The 26667-nt window shown below is 43.6% G+C and overlaps 1 long non-coding RNA gene and 1 pseudogene across 1 annotated transcript in view; both read right to left on the bottom strand.

The window, feature by feature from the left end:
• The window catches only part of LOC117794705 (uncharacterized), a 72899-nt gene that overhangs the window by 15489 nt on the left and 30743 nt on the right, over nt 1-26667 (bottom strand). The window contains exon 3 of the long non-coding RNA XR_011706914.1: nt 6873-6994. This is a non-coding gene — a long non-coding RNA (uncharacterized lncRNA). The remainder of the gene's footprint in view (nt 1-6872; nt 6995-26667) is intronic.
• On the bottom strand, nt 13482-25924 carry LOC114098970 (peroxisomal membrane protein 11B-like; annotated as a pseudogene).

Here is a 26667-nt window from a genome sequence, read left to right as displayed (position 1 = left end):
GGTCTCCCTGTATTCTCCTATAATAAATTCTTGTTTCTCTATCATGGACCTCTTGTAACAGTGGTCCACTTTATGCTTTGAATGTAGCCCTTGCTGCTCCGCCCTGGACATGTTTCTTTCTCTTCCTCTCTCCCCCTCCTGAATCTCAGGGGAAACAGGATCACCTTTCTTCCCCATTTTAGGCAGATTTTTCTGTCCTTGCATATACACCCACCATAAGGATGAAGTAATGCAGACTTTGGGAATGGTACCAGAAGATCTCAGAAGTGACTATCTCCCAAATTAATAAGTGAATTACACCTCCAATAGAGAACACATGGAATGTAGCCTTTGATTCATCTAAAAAACCCCTGTTCCTGCGGATGGGCAGAATCACAGCCTTTCAGACAGGAGTCCCCTATGTTTCTACTTTGCTAGCAAAGCAATTATAAGGTCCTTGCTTAGCATCTGGATGGCCATCTTAAGTGACAGCCACCATTTTAAGGAAAAAGTTTCACTTTCCCGCCCAAGAGCTTTTCTGAGAAAGGCTCACCACTCCCTTATACCAACCCAACCCCTAACCCTGGCATTAGGACCTGCCAGGCTCTGATTCCTGAGCCCCCCCACCCCCACCCCGCAAAAAAAGTTCCAGAGCTCAAGCCTGTGTTGCCTCTCTCTCTTATAGAGAGATGGCCTTTATTTTTCAGCTCTGACAAATAAACTCTCATGTGTATCTCTGCCTGGTCTCCGTCTTTCATTTCTTGCTTACCTGTCTTTTGTTCCTCGCTTTCCCCCATTTTTTTGGTGCCAAAAACCGGAATCGGATTCCCCAGTGTGCCCGCTCCCCTCTTCAAGGGTCACTGAGAATCCCGGGCCCTGATCCGGATTCCATCAGGGGACCAGGCCCTTGGTTCTGCCGAATGCCCTCTCTGCACCCACCGCCAGACATATCAGGTAAGACCCTTGTCTCTGGCCGACCTAAACAACCTACAGTCCCGGGAAGTGACCTTGATTGTCCAGTACTCCCAGAGTCACCATATGGTCGGGGGTACCCCCAGCCACAGCTTTCACAGCTATGACTGATCCCTACTGTCAACCGGGTCTATAGGTGGTCTTTTATTTGGGTCCTGGGTTTTGAGAAAAAAACACTGAGGATAATTGGGAGTTGTTCCTGGTGAGACTTCTCGGCCTTGGGTTAATCTCTTCAGGCTTCTGCCCATTCTATGGGCTTCTGCCCCTACTACCTAGTCCCAATCTGGTGCCCAAGTGCCTCTACGGGCTCCTGCCCTGATGCTTACCCAGCTGTGGTGATGACCCCTGAGCATAATTGTCCTCTCCACTGGGTGATACTAGAGACTGGGGGATGCCCCACCTCTAAACTTACCTCCCACGTCTCACCATGGGCAGCTCCTTGTCCATTCCCTCCCATAGTCCCCTAGGATGCCTCCTGGCTAACCTAGGGTCTCTCTCTCTCTCTCTCTCTCTCCCTAGACCTAAACTCCAAAAAAATTATCTGTGCAATCAGATGTGGCCTCAATATCCTTTGGATAACAACTCTAAATGGCCACTTAATGGCACTCTAGATCCCAATATTATCAGGGATCTTTTCAACTATTATAAGCACTCGGGAAAATGAAAAGAGATATTATACATTCAGGCCTTCTCCTCTCTGCGTTCTAAGCCCTCTCTCTGCAACTCTTGCTCTCTTGCACAAGTCCTCTTAGCTCTCACCTCCCCTACGCCTGCTTCCAAAGGGACAGAAGATCCTACCCAGGACACCTTCTCCTTCGACCCAGAGGATGAGCCTCCACCATACCACAATTCTCTTTCTAATGAAGCCTCCGCTGCAACTGTCCCCTCGGCCCCTCCACCCTTCTCTCCTCCTGCCACATGCTCACGGGCTGCCTCTACCCAACCCACATCTCTGTGTCCTCTAGGCAAGGTGGCTGGGGTAGGTGATGTAATCACAGTTCATGTGCCTTTATCTTAGTCAGATCTTTCACAGAAAAGCAGGTTGGGTCCTATACTTCAGGCCCCACTACATGTATCAAAGAGTTTCAATATCTGACTCAATCATATAATTTGACCTTCCACAATGTCCATTTGATCTTACCTAACATCCTCCTGCCCGAGGAGCGCAGGCGAGTTTGGGAGCAAGCTAGAAATTATACTGATGAGGTACATCAGACCTCCCCTGCCCATCCAATTGGCACTGAAGCAGCCCCTGATCGGGACCCCAGTTGGAATTATAATTCACCAAGAGGAATAACTAGTGAAAACCAATTCATTACTTGCCTCATGGAAGGACTTAGAAAGACAGACCATAAACCTATCAATTATGAAACGCTCCAGAAATCTCCCAAGATAAGAATGAAAACCCGGGGCTGGGGATGTGGCTCAAGCGGTAGCATGCTCGCCTGGCATGCGTGTGGCCCCGGTTCGATCCTCAGCACCACATACAAAGATGTTGTGTCTGCCGAAAACTAAAAAATAAAATATTAAAATTCTCTCTCTCTCTCTCTCTCTCTTTAAAAAAAAAAAGAATGAAAACCCTTCAGCATTTTAGACCACCTGAGCAAGGCTTTCTTACAATATACTGATCTGGACCCTGAAACTCCAAATGGGAGACAACTACTAATGACCTACTTTTTCTCCCATAGTTCCCCCAATATTAAAGCCAAACTAAGGCACCTCTAGAGGGGGCCCCTAACTCCCCAAGCCGAGGTTTTGGGAGGCTTTTAAGGTATATAACAAGAAACACGAGAAGGCCCGAAAGCAGAAATATCATATGCACTCTCAAGCCATTTGTCCTGCCTTAGCATCTGTCCCGGCTTCCACTGGCCCATGAAAAGGTCCCTCGGGACCACCCAGACCCAGTTTTAAATGTGGTCAGGTGGATCACTGGGTTCATACATGTTCTAAGCCTTGCAAGCCTTCAGGCCCTTGTCCTAAATGCCATCAGAAGGGACACTGGGCCTTTGACTGTCCCTGAGCCTATAGTGGCCTCCAGCCATCTGGCCCTACTGGTTCCCTTTTCCAACTCTTAGGACTGGCTGCAGAGGATTGACAATGAGATCCAGGTCCCCATCACCTGACCACTACCATCATTCTGCGGGAACCCAGGGTAATACTCTGCGTATTTCAGGTAGGCCTGTCTCCTTCCTCCTAGACACTGGGGCTACATATTCAGTCCTCAAGGAGTTCTGGGGACCTGCTACTCATTCTGTGACCTCTATTGTCAGGGTAGAGGGTAAACCTTACCAACCCTTACAGACACCTAGCCTTGTTTGCGCTTCTGGCTCTAATTTTTACCTACTCCTTTTTGGTCATTCCACAGTGCCCTGTTCCCCTTATGGGAGGGGACATCCTCACAAAGTTGGGGGCCATGCTTTCCTTCTCCCCTCATATACACTTCCATGCAGACTCGCCTGCCTCTCCCCTGATCCTCATTCTCACCTTAGGACCATCCCCTATTCCGTCTGCCAGTGCCTTCCCATAACGCCTTTCCGAGGTGGACCCTACTGTCTGGGATGTCTCAAGTCCTTCTATGGCCTCACACCAGGAGCTCATTCACATCCATCTCAAAACCCCCTCCACTTCCTGGCCTAATCACAATACCTGCTCTCCCTCCTTGCTGCTGCTCTCCCTCTCTTTGCAGAGCAGCCTTGATCACATTCTCCCATCAGCTTCGCTCTCCCCTCCTGGGATTTAAGCTGCTTTGTGATCCTGGCCTGAGGGCCCAGGACAATTGCCACACACCTCCTTCCATTCACCTAGTGCTCTCCTTCTCCATCCACACACCAGCCTCATTTGGTAAGTGATTTTGCCCTTCCCCTCCTCCCCACGAGTCTACCCCCTAGAGACTGCAGTGACAAGTCTCCTCTCCAGAGACAAAAGTTAACTTAGATCTTGGCCCAGCACCAAGGTTCTCGAACTTCCCAACCCTTCCCCTTGGTGAGTTCACTCTCAGGTCTTGGTTCTCAACTCCTCAGCAGAGCTCACCAAAGCCCTGGCCAGGCACCAAGACTCTCTACCAGCAAAGCCCGGGACTAGGGAAGTAGAAAGGCTTCAGCCCCAGGGCCAGTGAATTGTGTGGTGATGGCCCCTTTTCACTGCTGTCCTCTCTCTCACTCTGGTTTGGCCTGGAGCCAGGGGACACTGGCCTCTAGCCACTCCAGCACTCCAGCTCGCCATGGGGAACTCCCAGTCCAGAATCCCATTTGACTCACTCTCGGATCGCCCACCTAGCCCCACTCCATTTGGATCCTGAATAATTCAACTTTCTACTCAGTCATGGCCATTCTAAGACTTGGACAAAGGCCACCTAATGGCACCTTTGATTTTATGGAATCTTCATAACTTTTGTGAGTGCTCTGGAAAACGGAAGGAAATCCCTTATATGCAGGCTTTCTCCTTTCTCCACTCTAAGCCTTCCCTTTGTTCCTCTTGCTCCCCTGCCCAGCTTCGACTTGCCACTAAAGCTCTGGATTCCTCCAGAGACCCTACTTCTAGACAAACAAGGGACCCAGAACCCTCCTCCCTTCTTCTATTGGCATAGTACATGGTAAAGCCCTAGGCAGCAACATCCCTGGCCAAGGCCACACTGAAGCTAACATTGAAATTCAAAGGGCAGACTCAGCAGGCTTGATAAGAAAAAAAAAGTGTCAATTTAACTTTTCCTTTGGCTACAACACAGAAGAATGACTTCAAAACTTTCTCTCTCTCTCCATCTCCCTGACCTCACATGCCCATTTCACCTTTACGTGGCTAAAAAGCATGAATTTGCTCTAGGGGTCCTCGGACATATGCTGGAGCCAACCTTTGCCCCTGTGGCTTTTCTATGGAAGGATCTTGACCCTACTGTTTGGGATGGGCCCCTTGCCCACCAAGGTTGGCTGCAGCTTAACCATTGGGGCCCCACTCACCATTCTGGCTCCCCATCACCTAAAGGAACTCCTCACCTATAAGGGCTTACATTCCCTGCCCCCCCGTCACCTTTTTTCTCTACAGGTTTCCCTGGTGGAAGGTCTCAGTCTTACTTTCTACATGTGCTCACCTTTAAATCCTGCTACTCTTCTTCCCACTGCTCAGGACTCTTCCACCTTTTGTCCTCTTACCCATTCATGCATTGAAACTCTGGAGGAGCTTCTTCCACATCGCTCCCACATACAGGCAGGCCCCTTGCTCCAGGCACATACACATGGTTCAGATGGCTCCTGCTTCCTTCAGGAGGGAGTTGGTCAGGCAGAGCATGCTATAGTCTCTGTTACCTCAGTTGTGGAAGCTGCTCCCCTCCCCAGTAATACATCCAATCAGCAGGCTGAACTTGTCGCCTTCATGAGAGTCCTCAGTTTGGCAAAGGGAGCCTCCCTCAATGTCCACACTGACTCTAAATACGCTTTCCACATATTTCTTTCCCACTCTGCTATTTGGAAGGAGCGTGGATTCCTTACCACCAAGGGAACTTCAATTACTAATGTCCTCTTTATCTCAGATCTCCTTCAGGCCTCAAAGCTTCCCACTGCCGTTGGAATCTCACATTGTAAATCCCACCAGACAGACACCACTTTTGTGACACTCAGCAACAATAAGGCAGACTCTGAGGCGAGGGCCACTGCCCTCCAATAGCCTACTGCACCTTCGGTCCTCTGCCTTGCTAGTCCCCCGATGGACTCTTCCTCACCTGACACTCAACAGATGCTTACCTTCCTTTACAACCACTTTCACCACAACACCACATCTTTAAGACAATTTCTCACTTCCCACCTTAAACTCTCTCCAGAGGACTTACAATTTCTCTCTACCCTCTCTGCCTCCTGTGAAATCTGCCAAAAAACCAACTCTACCTCTAATCTCTGCCCATCTGCCTTCCCTTTACACCAGGCAAGAGGACATCTCCGTTGCTCTGATTGGCAGCTGTATTTCACCCAAATGTCCCCAATCGAGCGGTACAAATTTCTCTTGGTACTTGTCAACACCTTCTTGAGATGGGTCAAGGCTTTTCCTACCACCAATAAATGTGCCCCGATGTGGCCAACATCCTCACTGAACACATTCTTCCCTGATTCAGCCTCCCCTCCTGGCTCCAGTCTGATAATGATCCCATGTTTATGGTCTTTAGCTAAGGCACTCAACATCTCCTGGCATTTTCATGTTCCCTACCATCCCCAGTGTTCTGGCAAAGTGGACTGTACCAACCACACCTTGAAGAACATTCTCACTCACTTGAATTACATTTAGGTTGGACTAAACTCCTTCCCTTGGCTCTTCTTAGGTTACAAGCCCTCCCAAAGAAGCCACTCAACATCTCCCCTTTTGAGCTTCTATATGGATGGCCTGTCTCCCTGTCCTGCTCACCACCCTCTGATTCTCCACTACCTCTTGCTCCTCATCTTTTCTGGCCCCTTCTTGTGTACATTAGGAAACTTCTTTGGCAATACAGTAGTGCTGTTCTGGCAAAGCTTAGTTATGCCTCTTCTCCTTCTCCCACTCTTTCTCCTGGTGACCTGGTACCTCTCAAAGAGATGCCCCCTCCAAGAGGTACCCCCTCCTCCTCTCAACCTCTCTGCAAAATGGACTGGACCTTATCGGATCATTCTTACCACTCCCTCAGTGGCCTGCCTTGAGGGCATCCCATATTGGGTTCATAACTACTCCCATTTAAAACAGTCCTCTCCACCCTTTTATACAGTGAGACCCACAGGTCCTCTCAAGCTGGTTTCTCCAAGGCTGGAACCCCCAATCTTCCTTTGGTCTCTGAGGACCACGAGGACACTGCAGAACCACGAGCACCATCCTTCCCTTTTTCAATTTTGCCCTCCTCCCTCATTCTGCACTCACCTCCCAGGGGGACTACTACCAGGGATTATCATTCCAATTTCAAGGAGACTTACAGCAATTTGCTCAAACCATAATAACTATACAATCCCAGCTTGATACTTTAGCTGCTGTGGTTCTGCAGAATCCATGGGGCCTTGATCTTCTTATAGCTGAAAAAGGTGGACTTTGTCTGTACCTACAGGAGGAAAGCCAGTTTTATGTCAATCAATCTGGTATAGTAAAGGACAAGACAAAACAACACCAACAGGACCTTGGACGTCAGAAACAACAGCTCTCCTCTGCTGAAGGAATATCAATCCCTCACCAAAATTGGGCCACCAGGGAGAGCATTCCACCACCACACAACCCTCATCATTGTTCCAATGATTCAAACACTGCCCCTTCCCAGAAGGAAGCAGTTATAGAAGATTGACCTATGTCCCTGTTCCCTAAGGGGCCCAATAAAAACAAAAAAGGGGGGAATATAAGGTCTTTGCTTGGCATCTGGATGGCCATCTTAAGTGACAGCCACCATTTTAAGGAAAAAGTTTCACTTTCCCACCCAAGGGCCTTTCTGAGAAAGGCTCACCACTCCTTCATACCAACCAACCCTTAACCGCCTGCATTAGGACTCACCCAGCTCTTACTCTAGAGCCTCCCCCATAAAAGTCCCAGAACTCCAGCCTGTGTTGCCTCTCTCTCCTATAGAGAGATGGCCTTTATTTGTCAGCTCTGACAAATAAACTCTCGTGTGGTGTATCTCTGCCTGGTCTCTGTCTTTCATTTCTCACTTACCCGTCTCTCATTCCTCGCTTTCCCTTCAGCAATAAACCTTCTTTTTTCTCAAAACTGTCCTCATTATTGGATTGGCAACAGGGACCAGGACCAAGATTTTGGCAAAACTATCGTGCTGCAAGGCAATCTCTTGTCATAGTGCCTTCTCTCCCAACTTCGGCCACCATGTGATCACGACAGTTACCCATCACTTGACACAAAGTCAGACATGTGTTAACACTTAATAAATATTTGATGAAGGAAGAATTCTAAAAATGAATGAATTGAATAAACTTTGTTCATCATTGTTCCTAGATAGAGAACTTTTAAGAAAGTGTCAAAATGCTGCAGTCCGGCTGCAGCAAAATAACCGGGGGGGTGACGAGGAACTTGTGTAGATTGATACAGCAGGAGTGGGAGCCATTTATTGTAAGACAACAGAGGTATTTATACATTCCACACAGCTTATCTTAATTAACATAAACTAGATACATCAGTCAACCAATAAGAAATCTCCACACTTAAGGGCTTGCTGGCGCCACCTCACAAACCACTCCCCCTGGCAAAATACCAGGCGCCATCCTGACTTGTTTACAGACTCTAACATCAAAAGAATCTCTAAGATTTCATCAAAAATTGATGAAATCTGGGGCTGTGGTTCTGGCTCAGTGGTAGAACGCTTGCTTAGAATGTGTGAGACACTAGGTTCGATTCTCAGTACTGCATATGAATAAATAAAGGTCCATTGACAAAAAAAAAAAAAATTAAAGTTGGTGAAGTCTTCTCCCCTAGCAAATATAAAGAGGACCCTGGAATTCTCTAGCTAAGTTACAAGGCTCCAAGACTAAGCCCTCTGAAGATTTCCTTCCTCATATTTCTAGCTCTGAACCCAAATATCAATTATCAGATAGTATCTGGGATGCTTCTGAACATAGTTAAAGCTTTTCGAAGCAAGATCCTGATACGGCTCTGAGGTGAACTAATAATTCTGATGCACTTTTTAAAAAAAATTTTTTTAGTTGTAGATGGATACAATACCTTTATTTATTTATATATATGTCACAACCCCAGCCCCTAATTCTGATGCAATTTTAAAAATGTCTGGGTGCCGTATGGCTTTGGGCTTATCAACTTGCTATTTTTCATTTTATTTTCATAAGTAATCCTCCATTGTTGCTAAACTATGCAAATGACCTTGCCATTCCTAACAAGCACTCTCGGTACTGCGCAAGATGTCCCTCAAAAGAACAAATATAGAAGAAAACTTCCACAGAAAGTTGAACGAGAAACAGGCTTTGCATAATGTTATATTCATTTCTCTTTCTGAAAGAGAGAAGGTGAGAACTATACCAGATGACATCTGAGGTTTACAGTTCTTAATATTCTGTGACCCCAGGAGGTCATGAGGGAAGTACCAGAATGTACTAATACCAAACAAACATTCTGGGTGGAACTGTGTACCCCTAAATTGATATGTTGATGTCTCTACCCCCAGTACCTGAGAATGACTCTGTTTGGAGATATGACCTTTAAAGGGGTGATCAAGTTAAAAATGAGACTATTAAGGTGGGTCCTAATCCCATCTGACTAATGTCTTTGTAAAAAGAGAAGTTAGGACACAGACACTGAAGAAAGACCTTGTGAAGACATTGAGAAAGCAGCTGTCTGCAAGCCAAAGGGAAATCTCAGAAGAAACCAAATCTGCCCACACCCCGATCTTGGATTCAGCCTCCAGAACTGTGAAGTTTTTGTTTGTTTGGTTGGTTTTGGTTTTGTTTTTCTGCAATGCTGGGATTGAATCCAGGGCTTCCCTTATGCTGAGCAAGTACTCTACCACTGAGCTACACCCCAGCCTAAGAGCAAATAAATTTCTGTTGTGAACCACCCAGTCTGTGGGAATTTGTTAAGGCAGTCCTAGCAAACTAAATACAACCAACAATTTACAAATGTTAGCATGATATTGGAATTGAAGGGCATGGCACATTCTAATCTGCCATTTTGAATCAAGATGTATTTTTTGATTCAGCATTTTAGAATCAATATTTTAATTAAAATAATACTGATATTTATTAGTTTTGTTAAGAAGTAGTTTCTAAGTCAGGCATAATGGCACGCACCTGTAATCCCAGCAGCTCAGAAAGCTGGAAAAGGAGAATCACAAGTTCAAGGCCAGCCTCAGCAACTTAGCAAGGCCTAAGCAACTTAGTGAAATCCTGTCTCTAAATAAATAAATGAATAAATAGGGATGGGGATATGGCTCAGTGGTAAAGCACCCCTGGATTAAATCCCCAATATTAGAAATAATAGTAATAATAGTAATACCAATTATTATTATTATTGCTTCTGGTACGAATGCCATTAAGCCAACTTAATTTTGCAGCATTTTCTATGAAGAACAGCTGAAGCACTTCCAGTTTTATTATTTGTTTTTTTGCTTTTTAATTTTTGCCCAACTGAAGTCTGAATGATGAATGCAAACAATTTTATTCAATCCACTTTTTCAAAGTAGATTTCGCAAAAGAGCATGATTCATTGATCAATGTTTTGTCCAAATAGAATTTTATTAATCATAGCATTTTATTTTCTACTGTGTAGAAAATTTGATTATTTCATTATTTGGTTTTAAATAACAGCTTTATTAATATGGAATTTATGTACCTTAAAAATTTATCCTTTTGAACTATACAGTTCATTGATGTTTATAGTATTCACAGGGTTATGTACCCATCACCACTACCCAATTCCAGGCTATTTTCTTCACCCCAAATAAACACTCCCCATTTCTTCCACCATGGCCCCAGCCTCTGTCAACCATCAATCTACTTTCTGTCTTTTGATTTGCCTGTTCTGGAGGTTTCATGTAAATGGACTCAAATTAAGCTTATGTGTCTGGCTTCTTTCATATAACATGGTGTTTTCAATCTTCATTCATGTTGTAGAATTCATATTATATTCACATTTTACTTATCTATTCATCAGTTGATGGATATTTGTGTAATTTCTACTTGAAATTTTTTCCTAAATGAAATTTTTTTCCTTTAACCATTTCCCCAATTCCCTCGTAATACCATTTTCTCTGTACTTCTGAGTTCAACTTCTTTTAGATTCCACATATAAATGGGATCATGCAATTCATATTTGTCATTCTGTGCCAAGCTTATTTCACTTAAGATAGTGTCCTTCAGTTTCACCCAGTTAGCCACAAATGACAGGATTTTCTTTTTTCTTTTTTAAGGCTAGATGATATTCTTTGTGTTTATATTCCACATTTTCTTTATCCATTCATTCATTCATGGACTATTAGGTTGATTCCATATCTTGGCTATTGTAAATAATGTTGCAATGAGTAAGGCACAGTGGCACATGCCTGTAATCCCAGCAGCTCAGGAGGCTGAGGCAGGAGGATCTCAAGTTTGAGGCCAGCCTCAGCATCAGCAAGGTGCTAAGCAACTCAGTGAGACCCTGTGTCTAAATAAAATATTAAAAAGGGCTGGAGATGTGGCTCAGTGGTTAAGTGCCCCTGAGTTCAATCCCAGTACCCACCCCACCAAAAATAAATAAATAAATAAGAACTGGGGATGTGGCTCAGTGTTTAAGTGCCCCTGTGTCCAATCCCTAGTACCACAAAAAAATAATTAACATAATAATGTTGCAATGAGCATAGAAGTGCAGATAACTCTCTGACATATTGATTTCATTTCCTCTGGATATACACCCAGAATTTCTGGGCCATATGGTAGTTCTATTTTTTAATTTTTCAAGGAACCTCCATACCGTTTTCTGTATTGGCTATCCTAATTTGCATAATAGTGTGCAAGGGTTCTCTTTTCTCCCCACCTCTCCAGCACTTGTCCTTCAACTTTTTGATAATAGCCATTCTAATGGGTGTGAGGTATCATCTCATTGTGCATTTAATTTGCATTTCTCCAATGATTAATGACTTTAAGCATTAATGAATTTTCACATATTCTTGGCCATTAGTATGTCTTTGTTTGAGAAACATCTATTTAGATCCTTTGCCCATTTTTTTAAATTGGATTATTTGTCTTCCTGCTCTTGAGTTGTTTAAGTTCTTTGTATATTTGGGATATTGAAACCTAATCAGATGTTCGCCTTGCACCAACTTTCTCTCTTTCATAGGTTGTCTCTCCACTCCACTGAGCATTTCTTTGGATTTTGCAGCCTTTTACCTTATCGTAATCCCCTTTGTCGATTTTTGCTTCTGCTGCATGTATTTTGGGTTCCTTTCCAACTTTGCAAAGATCAAAAGCAGAGTTGCACACCATGTCGCAGCAGGCGCAGCATATGGATCCTGAGCTGTGAGGGGTGTTGAACGAACAGATCTATTTTTTTCTTTGCTTCCTTTAGATCATGTTAAATCATCTTTTTCTGGAACAAAGTTTCCATTTGTCTGGGTCATTTACCTCCTCATTTTCTCATGCCATTTGGGTCTTCCATTTTTTAAGGCTCTTCTATTATCTTGAAAGTCAATAGTCTTCCCTGGGATCAGTCACAAACAATGAGCTGGGTAATGCCAAAGGCTCCTCAAGACCAGAGCATAATCCCCAGCAGGGACTGGAGTTATACAAAGGTCAAGGAACAATTCAAGCAGGGTTACTGGTCAGATATCTTTACTGTGCATCATAAGCATGGGTGGTAACCCTTCCAGGGACTGGAGAGAAAGGACTATGGCAAGGTAACCTGAGTGTCACTTTGCCTGTCTTCACATACCTCAATTACTTAGTGTTCACACTGGGGTGTAGCTCGGCATGAGAGCATTTGCCTAGCATGAGCAAAGGCCTGGGTTCATCCCTAGCACCAAAAAAAATAAAATTCTAGAAGAATACAGTGTTCCTAAATGAAAGTTCCAGAGCGTCAATGATAGATATTATTAATGCTGCGAGGGACCACTGAAATAGTTTAATCCAAGGATTTCAAACTTAAAGGCTTACAGTAGCTAGGTGGATCAATTAATAGAAAGAAGATGACCAGGCAGAGCCCGGAAAAACAGCAAAGAACAAACTCCGCAAAAGATTAACTGATACTCGTCTCAGGGTGGCATTGCCAACTGGCATATATAGCCTCCTGATATGCCAGAACTTTCTTTCTTTTTTTTTTTTTTTTTCGGTGAGTAAACTGATCTTTAATTTGTTGACCTGGAAGGCTTTGCTCTCCAGTGTGGGTATGAGCTGGGGCTAGTTGAAGAAATCATTATACAGTGTTTACAACAAGATGCTAGACATGGCATCAATATGGATAGGCAAAGTTGGAGTAAGAACCAGCTGGGAACACATCTCTGAAACTAGGTGTAAGCAGAAATCTGAAGGTGAGGATACAGGGAAGAGTAAGGCCAAATCATAAAGGAGGTTGGTGAGGTCATCAGGAGGGAGGAAGAAAAGGTATCACACAACCTGGGGTGCAGAGATATGAGATAAAAGAAAAAAACCCAAAATACCTTTTTAGTTTTAAGGAAAAAAAAAAAATTCTACCACAAGCTACCTCTCTGAGAATAAAGAAGGCAGTTAGAACCTTTCAAACTAAATCTTATACTTCCCCTACCAAAAGGCAATTCCTTTTTAAATTCTTGGGCAGGGGACTGAGAAGGTAACAAAGATGCACAGAGACAGAATCTTAAATTGACTTGACAGATAAATTACATCAAGAGAGACTCAGAAAATGAAAGAGCAAAAGAACAAAACCTCAGGCATAGCTGGATATTAGAATCATTCTATTGGCAAGTCATCTCTCCCCACCTCATCTTCCCCAAAGCTCCTCCCTTCACCCCAAAATCTCTGGATTTTAACTTCCATCAAGAAGTAGAGTTATGATAATGGAACATGGGGTCAGGGGCTTTATCTAAAGATTCCATCTCACCGATTTAGGTCCCCTCCTAACCCTATCCCAGAATGTCAGGGCTTGAGTCGTAGCCAGGAACAGATTAAGGTGAGAATAGATAGAATAGAGGACACAAGACCACAAAGCCACAATCCCAGGGCCACAATCCCAGAGGCCTAGTTGGTTCAGTGGAATGAAGAGCTCACAGGCATTTCTGATCACACCCAGCAGAAGAAGGAGATGACTCTGAAGAACCCAAGCTGGGAGCAGACTCAGAGATGAAGCTCCAGAGCCAGTGAGTGGGGCAGGCCTCTTCCTGGAATCTCTGGTCTCCCAGATCCCCCAGTTTCAATTCCTCCTGGAACTCCTCCTCTGGAACCCTTCATGCACCAGCTACAAGCTGAAGACTCTTGTTTGATCAGTAAGTAAATCTCATAAGCATCACGGCTCAGATTCACGATGAGGGAAAACAGATCTGAATGAACGTTGGGTTCACTTCTCCTGATCCACGCGGGGAGCTAGTCCAGGCTTTTCAGGCCACAGGACATTGTCACAGGTGAAGTATAAGGCTCGATTAAGGTGGCTAATAGTGATGCTGAATCTCAGGCCACATCTGATGAGTGCCCAGTTCTCTTGGCTGACTCAGGGGTGGCTGCTGAGTTACCCAACAGCAGAAGCTTTCTTCCAAGGCTCAGATGACCCTCCAGTTGTCAATTCAGTTTCTGTAACTCAGGACTTTCCTCGTGTCTCAGCAGCACAAGGCCCAGAAAGGAGTGGGCTGTCCTACACCGCCACTCCCAGGCTCTGAGCACTGAGCCGACCCAGACATCAAGAAGAGAGGCAGCGTCCAGGTCTTTCTTTTCAATAATATTTTTTAAAATATTTTTTTTTAGTTGTAGATGGACACAATATCTTTATTTTTTTTTTATTTATTTTTATGTGGTGCTGAGGATCAAACCCAGGGCTTCATGTGTGCAAGGCAAGTGCTCTACCACTGAGCCACAACCCCAGCCCCCCATCCTTTTTTTTTTTTTTTTTTTGGTGATACTTGGGGATTAAACCTGGGGATGCTCTTCCACTGAGCTACATCCCTGGCCTTTTATTTTTTTTGGTACTGGGGATTAAACCCTGGCGTGCTTAACCACTGAGCCACATCCCAGCACTTTTTATTTATTTATTTATTTTTTTCAGAGACAGGATCTTACTAAATTGCTTAGGGCCTCACTAAGTTGTTGAGGCTGGATTTGAATTTGTGATCCTCCTGCCTCAGCCTCCCCAGCCACTGGGATTACAGGCGTGCACCACTGCACCCAGATCTTCAAGTCTTTTTTAATTGTATTGAGTGTTTTATTGTTGTTTAGCCCACTTTAAATGATGGATGCTGCCAGGCATGAGGGCATAGGCCTATAATCCCGGCGACTCAGGAGGCCAAGGCCAGAGGATTACAAGTTCAAGGCAGCCTGGACAATTTAAGAGACACTATTTCAAAATAAAATAGAAAGATCTGGGGATATATGTAGGTCAGTGATAGATGGACTCAGGGTTCAATCCCAAATACTGCAAAAAAAAAAAAAAAAAACACTCACCACAGTCAACACTTAATTTGTCAGAGGTTCCAACTCTTCAAAAATTCATGACTGGACTTGGTGACTTCTGGGGGGAAAGTCCAAAAGCCAACAACACAGGATAGAGTCAGGAACTTTCTAAAAGGAACTTTCTGTGTCCACGGCCTCTTTTCTTTCTCTAGAGGTAGAAAGAGGAGGCTGAAGATCTATTCATTATCAGCGAACAATGGACAAAGAAAAGCCTGTCTGCCCCATTAGTCATTGCTTGAGGTCCCTGACTTCTGCTTACACTACTGCTCTCTACCCCGAAAGTGACTTCTCTTTGATGCTATTTATGAAACGGAATGTGACCCTCCAGCTGGGCAGGGCCGAGGGCATGTGGGGGACATGAGGGGGATATTACAGCTATATTTCTGCTCGGGGTTGGCATGTGGATTCCCAAGAGTCCATACAGCAGTGAGAACTTGGAAAAGGCTGTTATTTGGGGTACAGCTCTCTAGGGAGGAACAACGAGAAACATTCTTAAGAAATGGCAAACATGTAAAGATATCCAGCTTAGAAAAGAGGATGGGCTTTCTCCTTCTGGGAAAGATTCACAACCTGACTTGCTGATTCCTTGGGGAATGAAGCATTGCTTTGTGTCCCTAACTTGCTTCTGCCCCTGTTTCTCTTCCTAACGTTGGAGAAAGTTACGGAGATGCAAAGTTTCCTGTCTCGCTGATTGTGCCATTTAATTGCACTAAATTGACATGAATCACACACGCATGACCTTCTGCCAGCTCTATTTCAACTCCAGTGGCCTTTGCTGGTCTAGGAGTTAAGAGTTGAAGGAGAATTAGAACAGAAGCTGTAAGAATTGTAATGAACTGAGAGACCTCATTCAAACTCTTTTGTTCCTAGAGACCAGTGGAAAGTTCTGATCACCTAGGGCAAACCATCCACCAGCAACTGCGAGCTCTGAGGTTACTGTTGCTGAGAACGATGCCATAGCCCACTTCCCTTAGGCCTAGAGGCTGGGAGGGGTGTCAAGGAAAGTTTGAAGGGATAGCTGATAATTTGAAAAAGCACTTGGACAGTTATTCAGATAAAACTGCTCCCTTCAAGCCAGGCACAGTGGCACACACCTATAATCCCCATGACTTGGGAGGCCTCAAGCAACTTAGTGAAATCCTGTCTCAAAATAAAAATATAAAAAGGACTATTGAAGTAGCTCAGTGATAAAGTAACCCTGGGTTCCATCCCCAGTACCAGAAAGAAAGAAAAGGAAGGAAGGAAGGAAGGAAGGAGGGAGGGAGGGAAGGAAGGAAGGAAGGAAGGAAGGGCCAGCCCCAGGTTTAAAAGCATTTTATTTTATTTTGTTAGATATTTGGTTCTGAGGATTGAACCCAGGGGTGCTTTACCACTAAGTTATATTCCCAGAACATTTTTAAGAATTTTTATTTTGAAACAGAATCTGACTAAGTTGCTGAGGCTGGCCTCAAACCTGCAATCCTCCTGCCTCAGCCTTCCAAGTTGCTGGGATTACAGGTATGTGCCACTAGGCCCGGCTCAAAAGCATTTTGATTTATATTGCCTGATAAGTTATCAAAGTTTAGTCAGAAATAAGTCTTTATTCCAATCTCCTAGTTCAGAGCAAAAGCCAGGTGTCATTCATCTTTGGATTCCCAGCATTTAGTGTAAAGCTTGGCTCAGGGTAGAGCCTCCAAGCCCCAAGTTGACTCCTAATCACACATGAACTCATTGGAATGCTGAGCCACCATGTGTGCAAGGCATTGTCCCAAAGACTGGGAGACAGCTGCATCAGGTCCCTGCTTCTCAGGACACTCACAGCCTAGAGAAGCTTCACTTCCTACAAGAAGCTTCCCTCGGCAGATCTCACCCAAATGCCTCCCAGACAATCCCACACTATCCCAAAGGCCACACCTACAAGGATAATATAGTTACCTGTGTGATTTGTTTTAAAAAATTGGGGTTTTTTTATTTTTTATTTTGAGACAGAGTCTTACTAAGTTGTCCAAGGTGGCCTCGAACTTGTGATCCTCCTGCCTCGGCCTCCTGCCTGGACTTCTTGAATACAATGCTGTGGATGATTTGTCTTTGTAATCTCAGAGCCCAGAACAGAGTAACTGATCCTGAAGGCATTCCTCAGTTGCTTATAACCACCAAGTTCAATCAGAGAGGAATTCCACCCAGGGTAGACTGTGTAGTGCGTTCTGGGGGTTATCCCTCAAGCTAACCAGCTGCTTGGCAATTGCCCACTTACTGATGTGGCTGCCCCCTAGGCTGCAAGGACCACACCTTATTCACTGTCTTATCGCAAGGCACAGCAATAGTAGGTGCTCCATAAATGTTTCTTAGATCATTGAACCAAGAAGTGAATCACTACTAAAGGGAAAGGTGATTAGATAAAATCAATATCCAATTTTAATGATAGAGTCCTAAAGAACTATAACATTATCCCGGTGTCTTTGATATGTGATTGGAGAGACAGTTGTGATACTCCTTGGAGCAAGACCTTGCCAGAGGACATGTAGAAATGTGTCAGCAGTTGAATTCTTACAGTGTCCAGGACCAGCTCATCAGTGAAAACACTTTAACCCTCCTCCACTGCACCAACTCCTGGTTAGAAGGTCTCTGTGACTTCTCTAAAACGCACTCCCTTGTCACCAGACTCCCATGGTTGAAGGTGCAGCTGAAAAGGTCTTCAGTTGCGTCCCAATGTATCTGCTCCCCTAGGCCCACATTGTGTGCTTCCCAAGACTCGGTTGAGATAGTTTCTACTCCCAGTAGATCCTCTGTAATTGTTATTACAATTTGGAAATTTAAATATTACATAAACTGATGAAATTGGAATGTAAAACAAGAGTTGCTTCTTGTTTTATTTTTGTTTGTTTTGATATTCGAGATAGAATCCAGGGAGCTCTAACATTGAGGTGCCTTTCCAGTGCTTTTTATGTTTTGTTTTGTTTTTTTGAAACAGGGTCTCACTAAATTGCTGAGGCTGGCCTCAAACTTGCGATACTCCTTGCCAGGCACAGTGGTACATGGGTATAATCCCAGCAGTTTGGGAGGCTGAGGCAGGAGGGTCACAAGTTCAAGGTCGCTTTAGCATTTTAAAGAGGACTTAAGCAATTTAGCAAGACCCCATCTTAAAATAAGAAATAAAGAGGGCTGGTGTTGAGAGCCACAGCTGAGTCGGGATGGTGCCTAGCATTTTGCCAGTAGAAGTGGTTGAAAAGTGACGCCAGCGAGCCATTAAGATAATAATTAAGTTAAGCTGTGTATAATTGCTGTGATTCAGTTGTATATAGACCGGCAATAGGGCGGCTCCTGCTGCCTTGGGCGCTCGCTACTTTTGAGTTCTCGTGGAGTTCCCCTTGAGTTCCGGTTGAGCTCTGGGTGGGGGGGCGGGATTCCTGGAGAGTTCCTGTTGGTCGCGGGAGTTCCGGTGGAGGGAGTTCCGGTTGGGGTGTGGTGTTCCTGGAAGGGCCGCGTGGGTGGCGCTTGCGGGAGTTCAGGAATAAAGGAGTTCCTGTTTGAACCTACAAGTGCCTCGTGGTGGCTCGGTTATTTTGTGCCCAGCCAGACTGCGGCAGGCTGGGATGTAGTTGTAGGTCAGTGGTAAAGTGCCCCTGGGCTCACAACATGCCAAGGTATGTTGACACCAAATTCAAAAAATAATAATAAGAGTAAAAATAGTAATACATCAGGAAGTTTCCTGAAATCTCATCCTCCTGACTTTCTACCCTAAAGACCATATTGATATAGGATGGTTCCAGTCATATTTCTTTCTTGCCATTTTCTTTAATGTACTGAGTAAGGTAGAGAGTCTAACCAACTGCAAGGCATTGAGATGTATATTATCGTACCTTTCTAAAAGGAGTTTTCACTCTAACATTGCAAGAAACTATTTTCTTAGGCAGAAACCCTCTCTAGATAATATATTTTCAGAAAGAGAAAATGGGGAACTGACTTTGCCAAGTTAACTTCAAGAGCAAGTACTTTTTGTATCTAATCTCATGTAGTCTTCACAAATACCCAGTGAGTTCCGGTACATTGGCCCTGTTGGGTAGATGAGGAAATTGAGCACCAGACAGGTTAAGCAAGGACACACAGTCAGTACTAGAGAAGTGACATATAACTCACTATAAACCCATGTTCTTTCCCAGACAATTTGCCCAGATATGACATTCCATTTTTTCCCCCAGAAATAAGCCTGTATAGTGGCTTTTCAAGATGTTTCAAGTCACTTTTGGTTTCGTTATTGACATCTGTCCAAGATGAGCAGCTCCCCTGAGCTCCTCCAGGACTGTCTGAGGCTGCAGAGGACCTATAAGAAATCCCCTGTGATATGCTCTGCCATGTTCCAGCTGCTCTAGAAATTATTCAGGCTACCTCCCGCTCCCCACTCTCTCTCTCTCTCTCTCTTTCTCTCTCTCTCTTTGAATTATGACTCCCAAAAAGGTATGGAAATGCTGTGACTGTGACCCCATTTGGAAATAGGTGTTTGCAAATGATCAAGTTAAAATTAAATCATTATCTGGGCTGGGGTTATGGCTCAGTGGTAGAACACTTGCCTAGCACGTGCAAGGCCCTGGGTTCGATCCTCAGCACCATGTAACAATAAATAAGTAAAATAAAGGTATTGTGTCCAACTACAACTAAAAAATAAATATTAAAAAAAAAAAATTGGGGCTGGGGATGTGGCTCAAGCAGTAGCGCGCTCACCTGGCATGCGTGCAGCCCGGGTTCGATCCTCAGCACCACATACAAACAAAGATGTTGTGCCCGCCGAAAACTAAAAAGTAAATATTAAAAAATTCTCTCTTAAAAAAAAAAAAATTAAGGGCTGGGGATGTGGCTCAAGCGGTAGAGCGCTCTCCTGGCATGCGTGCAGCCCGGGTTCAATCCTCAGCACCACATACTAACAAAGAAAAATGTGTCCGCCAAAAAACTAAAAAAGAAATAAAATTCTCTCTCTCTCTCTCTCTCTCTCTCTCTCTCTCTCTCTTTCTCTCTCTCTCTCTCTTTAAAAAAAAAAAAAATTTAAGTTATTATAGCCCGGCACAGTGGCACAGACCTGTAATCCCAGAAGCTCAGGAGGCTGAGACAGGAGGATTGCAAGTTCAAAGATACAGCCTCAGCAATTTAGCGAAGCACTAAGCAACTCAGTGAGAACCTGTCTCTAAATAAAATATTTTAAAAATGCTGGGGCTGTGGCTCAATGGCAGAGCACTTGCGTAGCATGTGTGAAGCACTGGGTTCAATTCTCAGCACCACATATAAATAAATAAATAAAATAAAAGTCCATTGACAACTAAAAAGATATTTAAAAAAAATAAAAAATGCTGGGGGGCTGGGGCTGTAGCTCGGTAGCAGAGCACTTGTTTAGCATGTATGAAGCACTGGGTTAGATCCTCAGCACCACATAAAAGTAAATAAATAAAATAAAGGTATTGTGTCCATCTAATCTAAAAACTATTTTAAAAAATGCTGGGGGGCTGGGGCTGGGGCTCAGAGGTAGAGCACTCACCTAGCACATGCAAGGCACTGGGTTCAATCCTCAGTATGACATAAAAAGTAAATGAATAAAAAAAATTAAGGTATCATGTCCAACTACAACTAAAAAAAAATATTTTAAAAAAACATGCTGGGGATGTGGCTCAGTGGTGAAGCATGCCTGAGTTCAAGCCTCAGTACCAAAAAAAAATTAAGTCAATATGATAGACCCAACCTGATCTTTTCTTAAAATTGGGAGCAATCTCGCCACAAAGCCATGAAAAGATAATTTTGGCTTTACTATAAATTACTGCAAATTCTGAACCTGCTTGGAATGCCTGCCCGTGCCTTGAACTCACCCATGCCTGGCTCTCTGACCAGATAGCAGCCCTCTCTGAAACTTTAGTGACGCCTCACAAATCTTGGCCTTCCCTGGCTAGACAACGACCCTCTCTGGGGCTCTAATGGTCCTCATAAATTCTGATGTTGAGTCCAGTAAAAAATGTAAACTACCATTAGTGTTATGCTCGTCAGAGTTCTGTTATCTGTAACCCCCCTTTGTGTAACTTTCTGGGCTATAAAGCTGGGCTGCAGGAAAGCTGCTGCTGCTGTCTAGTTCCTGCTGTTTTGGGAGGGACAGGCAGCCCGGCCGGTCGAAATAATAATCATGCTTTAATTTGATTTTAATTGGAGTCAGTGGTCTTTTCTTGCGTCCTGGTCTAACAAATACAGTGGCCCATCCTGAAGTACAATCCCCTGGGAAGCCAGCAGTTCAAGCTTTCAACACATCGAGGTCTTAACCCTGGTCCAGCTCCCCAGGCTTCCATCTGGGGAGAGGTGAGCCAGAGGAAGGGACATTGGATAGAACTAGGACAGTCGTGTGGTTTTCTGCTGGTTTGGTTTGGTTTGTTTTGTTGGCTAAGGATTGCAATGCCCAGCAGACACGCTGTCTAGAACGCCCCTTTTTCCCCCGCAGCTAAGACTATTATCCAGGCTGTTCTTGTTGATCTAAGACCTTCTGTTTTGTGTCCCCTATTATTATCGCAAGGTCAGGATCCAATAAAGCCTTTCCCTGAAGTTGCCAGCAGAATCACTACATTAATCTAAAGCTGCAAAAACACTCATCAAGTTTCTATCACAAAATTCTTCGGTGTCATCTGAACTGAATTGCTCAAACATTCTCACTGTGAAGTCAGGAGTGAGACATAAATCACTGTCACCACACCACAGCACCCTAGGTTTTAGTGTTTAATCACTTATCATTTGAGGGATGTCCGAAGTAGCTCTAAGGCATCCCACACTGGGGCTTGAACCCGGTGCCTTGCACATGCGAGGCAAGCGCTCTACCACTAAGATGTAGCTCTTGCCCTGAGTGTGCCTTTTCAATCACCCCACCTATTCCTATTCTTAGTTCTTTTAAATGCAGTCACCCCATATTAATCAAGCACCTGACAAGCGGCACAGTGGCAAATAAGATAAAACCCCTGTTCTCCCAGAGATTATTGTGGCCAAATAGAGGTAGACAATAAACAAAAATATACAAAATTGTTCAGGGCATATAAATGCTATTGGAAAAAATAAAACCATAATATCTGTCTTCCCTTTAGATAATAACCTACATAGTCATGATGGCAGTGACTATATCTAGCTTATGCTAAGGGTTATTGGGTGGTTGGATGGATGGATAGATGGACAGATAGAAACATGGATAAGTGAATGAACTGACAGATGAGTGGAATCCAACATTCATTAGAGATCCTAAGAAACCATATATATCCTTCAATGAAAAGTCATTGGTTCAACTATACATTTAATAGTCAGGTGTGGTGGTGCATACCTGTAATCTCAGCAGGGATTGAGTGGCTGAGGCAGGAGGATCCAAATTGGAGGCCAGCCTTGGCAACTTAGCTGGACCCTGTCTCAAAATAAAATATAAAAAAAAAAAAAAGGTTGGGGATGTAGCTCAGTGGTAGAGCATCCCAATACAGAGGGAAAAAAATTTAGTGAGTCCTCATTGTGAGCCAGCACACTGCTAGATCTTGGGGATAAAGTCAAATAAGAATAAGTCCTGCCCTCAGAGAGCTCACACACAGATTTCTAAAGAAATCATGGCCCCTGTGTTCTGTGCTTAATTGGTGGTGGGGAGAGGAAAGAGTACCAGCAAGGCATTATTTTGGTAGAACTGGTACCCAGAGAGGAGTGGTGGGAAACCAAATGTTGGTCCACCTCATCTGTGCACATCACCCCTTTCATTGCGGAAATCTGATGAGTTTATCAGACCATTTCTAAAGGTCAGCGGAGCTGAATGATTAGGGACATTGAAGTTGTTAGTAAGTTGTTGCCTAGAAACCTTGTTCAGCACAAAAGTGTCCTTTTTCCACACTTTGTTTGTGCTCTGAGGTGTCAGATTCCGTGTCCTGCTGTGACTGAGACCTGCAGAGCTATCCTTTGGGGCAGGCACAGTAAAGCTGCTCCAGCAGTCTGTCTGTCCAGCCACAAGTAAGTCATCCGAATTCAGATCTGCTCTGCTCCCCATGCACTGCACCTCGTGGCCACAAACCTGCTCTGCTGGTTTACGCTCACTCGCTCGCTTCTTCCAGAAAGGGGAAACATATAGACACTACTGGGGTGGGGGCGGGAAGTGCTCTTCCTGTTTCTAGTGTTCTGCCCACAGCGAAATGAACAGTGTCCTGAGGTCACTCATACTTCACCGTTCACAGAGAAAGAGCACCTTGGTGAATTTTTTTACTTGTGAATCTCCAAATTTAATTGTTTCGTACTATTTATAAATAAGATTAGCTTTTCCAATTTAAAAGGAATGTGTATGCCTTATAGAAAATATGAAAATTAAAGAATAAAATGAGGTCTGGGGTTGTGGCTCAGCGGTAGAGCATTCACCTTGCAGGTGTGAGATCCTGGGTTCGATCCTCAGCACCACATAAAAATAAATAAATGAAATAAAGGTATTGGATCCAACTAGAACTAAAAAATAAATATTTTTTAAAGAATAAAATGAAATGATAGTTCCAGGATATATAAAGAACTTGAAAAACTTAACACCAAAAAAATCCCCAAATAACCCAATCAATAAATGGGCTAAGGAACAGAACAGACACTTCACAGAAGAAGTACAATTGATCCATAAACCTATAAAAAAAATGTTCATCATCACTAGCAATTAGAAAAATACAAATCAAAGCTACTCTAAGATTTCATCTCACTCCAGTCAGAATGGCAATTATCAAGAATATAAGCAATAATAAGTGTTGGTGAGGATGTAGGGGGAAAGCCGCACTCATACGTTGTTGGTGGGACTGAAAATTGGCGCAACCTCTATGGAAAGCAGCATGGAGACACCTGAGAAAACTTGGAATGGGTCCATATTTGACCCCATTATCCCACTCCTTGGCATATATCCAAAGGACTTAAAATCAGCATACTACAGTGACGCAGCCACATCAATATTTATAGCAGCTCAATTCACAGTGGCCAAACTATGGAACCAAGCTAGATGGCCTTCAACAGATGAATGGATGAAGAAAATGTGGTACATATACACAATGGAATATTACTCAGCCTTAAAGAAGATTGAAATGATGGCATTTGCAGGTAAATGGATGGAACTAGAGAATATCATGCTAAGTGAAATAAGCCAATCCCCCAAAACCAAAAGCCACATGTTTTCTCTGCTAAGCAGTTGCTGATCTGTAGAAGGTATAGGGGGAGAGAAGAATGAAGAAACTTTGGATTGTGCAGAGGGGAGTAAAGGGAAGGGTGGGGCAGTCAGGATGGGAAGGACAGTAGCATGAGATAGGCATTATTACCCTATATACATGTATGATTACACTACAGGTGTGACTCTGCACCATGTACAATCAGAGGAAGGAGAAGTTGTGCTCTATTTGTGTACAATGTGTCAAAATGCATTATACTGTCATATATAACTAATTAGAATTAATTTAAAAATTTTTAAATATTAAAATAAAAAGCGAAAAAGATTAAATGACAGTAAATCACTTAGAGAGCTCTATGTTTTTGTTTGTTTGTTTTTCTGAAACAGAGTCTCACAAAGTTGCTGAGGCTCTCCTCCAAACTGCAACCTTCCTGCCTCAGCCTCCTGAGTTGCTGGGATTACTGGCATGTACCACCATGTCTGATCACTATTGCGATATTTTGTAGTTTTCCTTCTTTTTTTATAACACACATATATATATACTTATAAATTCATACACTCAGTATCCTCTGCAATATCTGAAACATCTTACATGTGCTTAATAAAATTCAATGAATAAATGAACAAATAAGTGGATGGCTATAATTTTATGTTTACACATTTCAATTTATACATACAATATGGAATTTTACTCTTTAAAATACTACTCAATATTCTATGAGTATTGGGCTGGGAATATAGCTTAGTGGTAGAGTCTAGCATGCATGAGGTCAAGAGTTCAATCCCCAGTATATCTCTCTCTCTCTCTCTCTCTCTCTCTCACACACACACACACACACACACACACACACACACACACACACTTTTTTTATATTATATAGATTTGCAAAGCATTGCACAAAAATGTTATGGTGTGTGATAATGTTGACCTGAGTGAACACCAAGTACATAAATCCTATATTTGCATCTCTGAAGATTTCCTTAGAATAGATTCCAATCCATAAAATTAATCAATAAAAGAAAATAAACTTTTCACGTTTTTATTTTGCAGTGCTAGGGATCAAACCCAGGGCCCTACACATGCTAGGAAGTGTTCCACTGTGGGGCCGAAAACTAGGAAGGCGCCTGGCTAAATGCCAGTAGGAGGACACTGAAGTTGTTTTGAAACCTCCCTGATTGGCTTACTTCTCTTCCTTGCTCATGCACAGCTCATGCTCTTTAATTCCTCCTGCTGACTTGACCTTTATGTTGATTGGTTCCCGCTTTTCCATGTTTTAAAATGATTGGCTTTTACTTCTTATATAAGTTGTGTGTGCTTCCTCAATAAAGGAGATCCTGCTTTGACTGGTCTCCCCGGTGGATCTGATTGTCCTCCGGTGGGGAGGGCTGGGTGGGCATTCCACCACTGAGCTGCACCCCCAACTCAAGAATAAACTATTTAAGCCATGCCCAGCAGCTTGGGAGGCTGAGGCAGGTGGATCATGAGTTCAAAGCCAGCCTCAGCAATTTAGCAAGACACTAAGCAACTCTGTGAGACCCTGTCTCTAAATAAAATACAAAAAGGGCTGGGGATATGGCTCAGTGGTTAAGTGCCCCTGGGTTCAATTCCCTATACCAAAAAAAGAATAAACTATTTAAGGTTCAGTAAATGTTCACAGACTTGAAGTTGAAATGATGCTTCATGTTGAAACCCAAGCAGACCTCTGAGAGCTCCCTGGAAGCCTGCAGGCAGTTGTTTTCCATCTGCTAGGTGATCCCCTTTGATGACCTCCTTCTCCATTGGGCCATCCCTGGATGAGCTCCAATTCAACTGTTTTCATCCTCCATAGGGCTCCAAGGAGAGGTCTCCTCCTTACCGTTGCTTTCCATTTAATTTCCCTTCACCGTGGTCTTCAATGTCTTTCTACTTTCTCTAACCGTATCTATTACAAACAAAGACTGTGTCCCAAAGTTATTTCTCTGCTCATTTATTTATTTTTCCATATTGTATGTAGTTGGGAATGGGATTTAAATGGGTATCTTTGTCTTTCCTCTAAACATAACTTCTTTGAACATAATTTGAATGTCATTGTGTGGTTTTGGTGACACCATGATATACATGCCATTTCAGGTGCTTTCATCAATCACATGTGAGTGTATAATGGAAAGGCTTTTTGTTGTGGGTTTTTGTTTTGTTTGGCAGTGCTGGATCTCAAATTCAGGGCTTTGCACATGCTAGGCAAGCACCTACCACTGCACCACATCTCCAGCCTTTTTCATTTTTTATCTTGAGACAGGTGGTTGCCCAGACTGGCTTTGAACTGGTAATCCTCCCACCTCCCACCTTGACCTCCCAAGTTGCTGGGATTGCAGGCATGCGTCACTGTTACTGGCTTCCTATTTGTTTTGTTTTGTTATTATTTTTGGTTGGGGTCTGAGGATTGAACTCAGAGATGCTTTACCATTGAGCTACATCCCCAGTCCTTTTTATTTTTTATTTTAAGACAGGGTCTAAGTTACAAGTTGCTTCAGGGCCTCACTAAG

The sequence above is a fragment of the Marmota flaviventris genome, chromosome 3 (assembly GCF_047511675.1).
Source record: "Marmota flaviventris isolate mMarFla1 chromosome 3, mMarFla1.hap1, whole genome shotgun sequence".
Taxonomy (NCBI): Eukaryota; Metazoa; Chordata; class Mammalia; order Rodentia; family Sciuridae; genus Marmota; species Marmota flaviventris.
The sequence above is the reverse complement of the archived record's forward strand: the minus strand, read 5'-3'. Positions and strand labels throughout refer to the sequence as shown.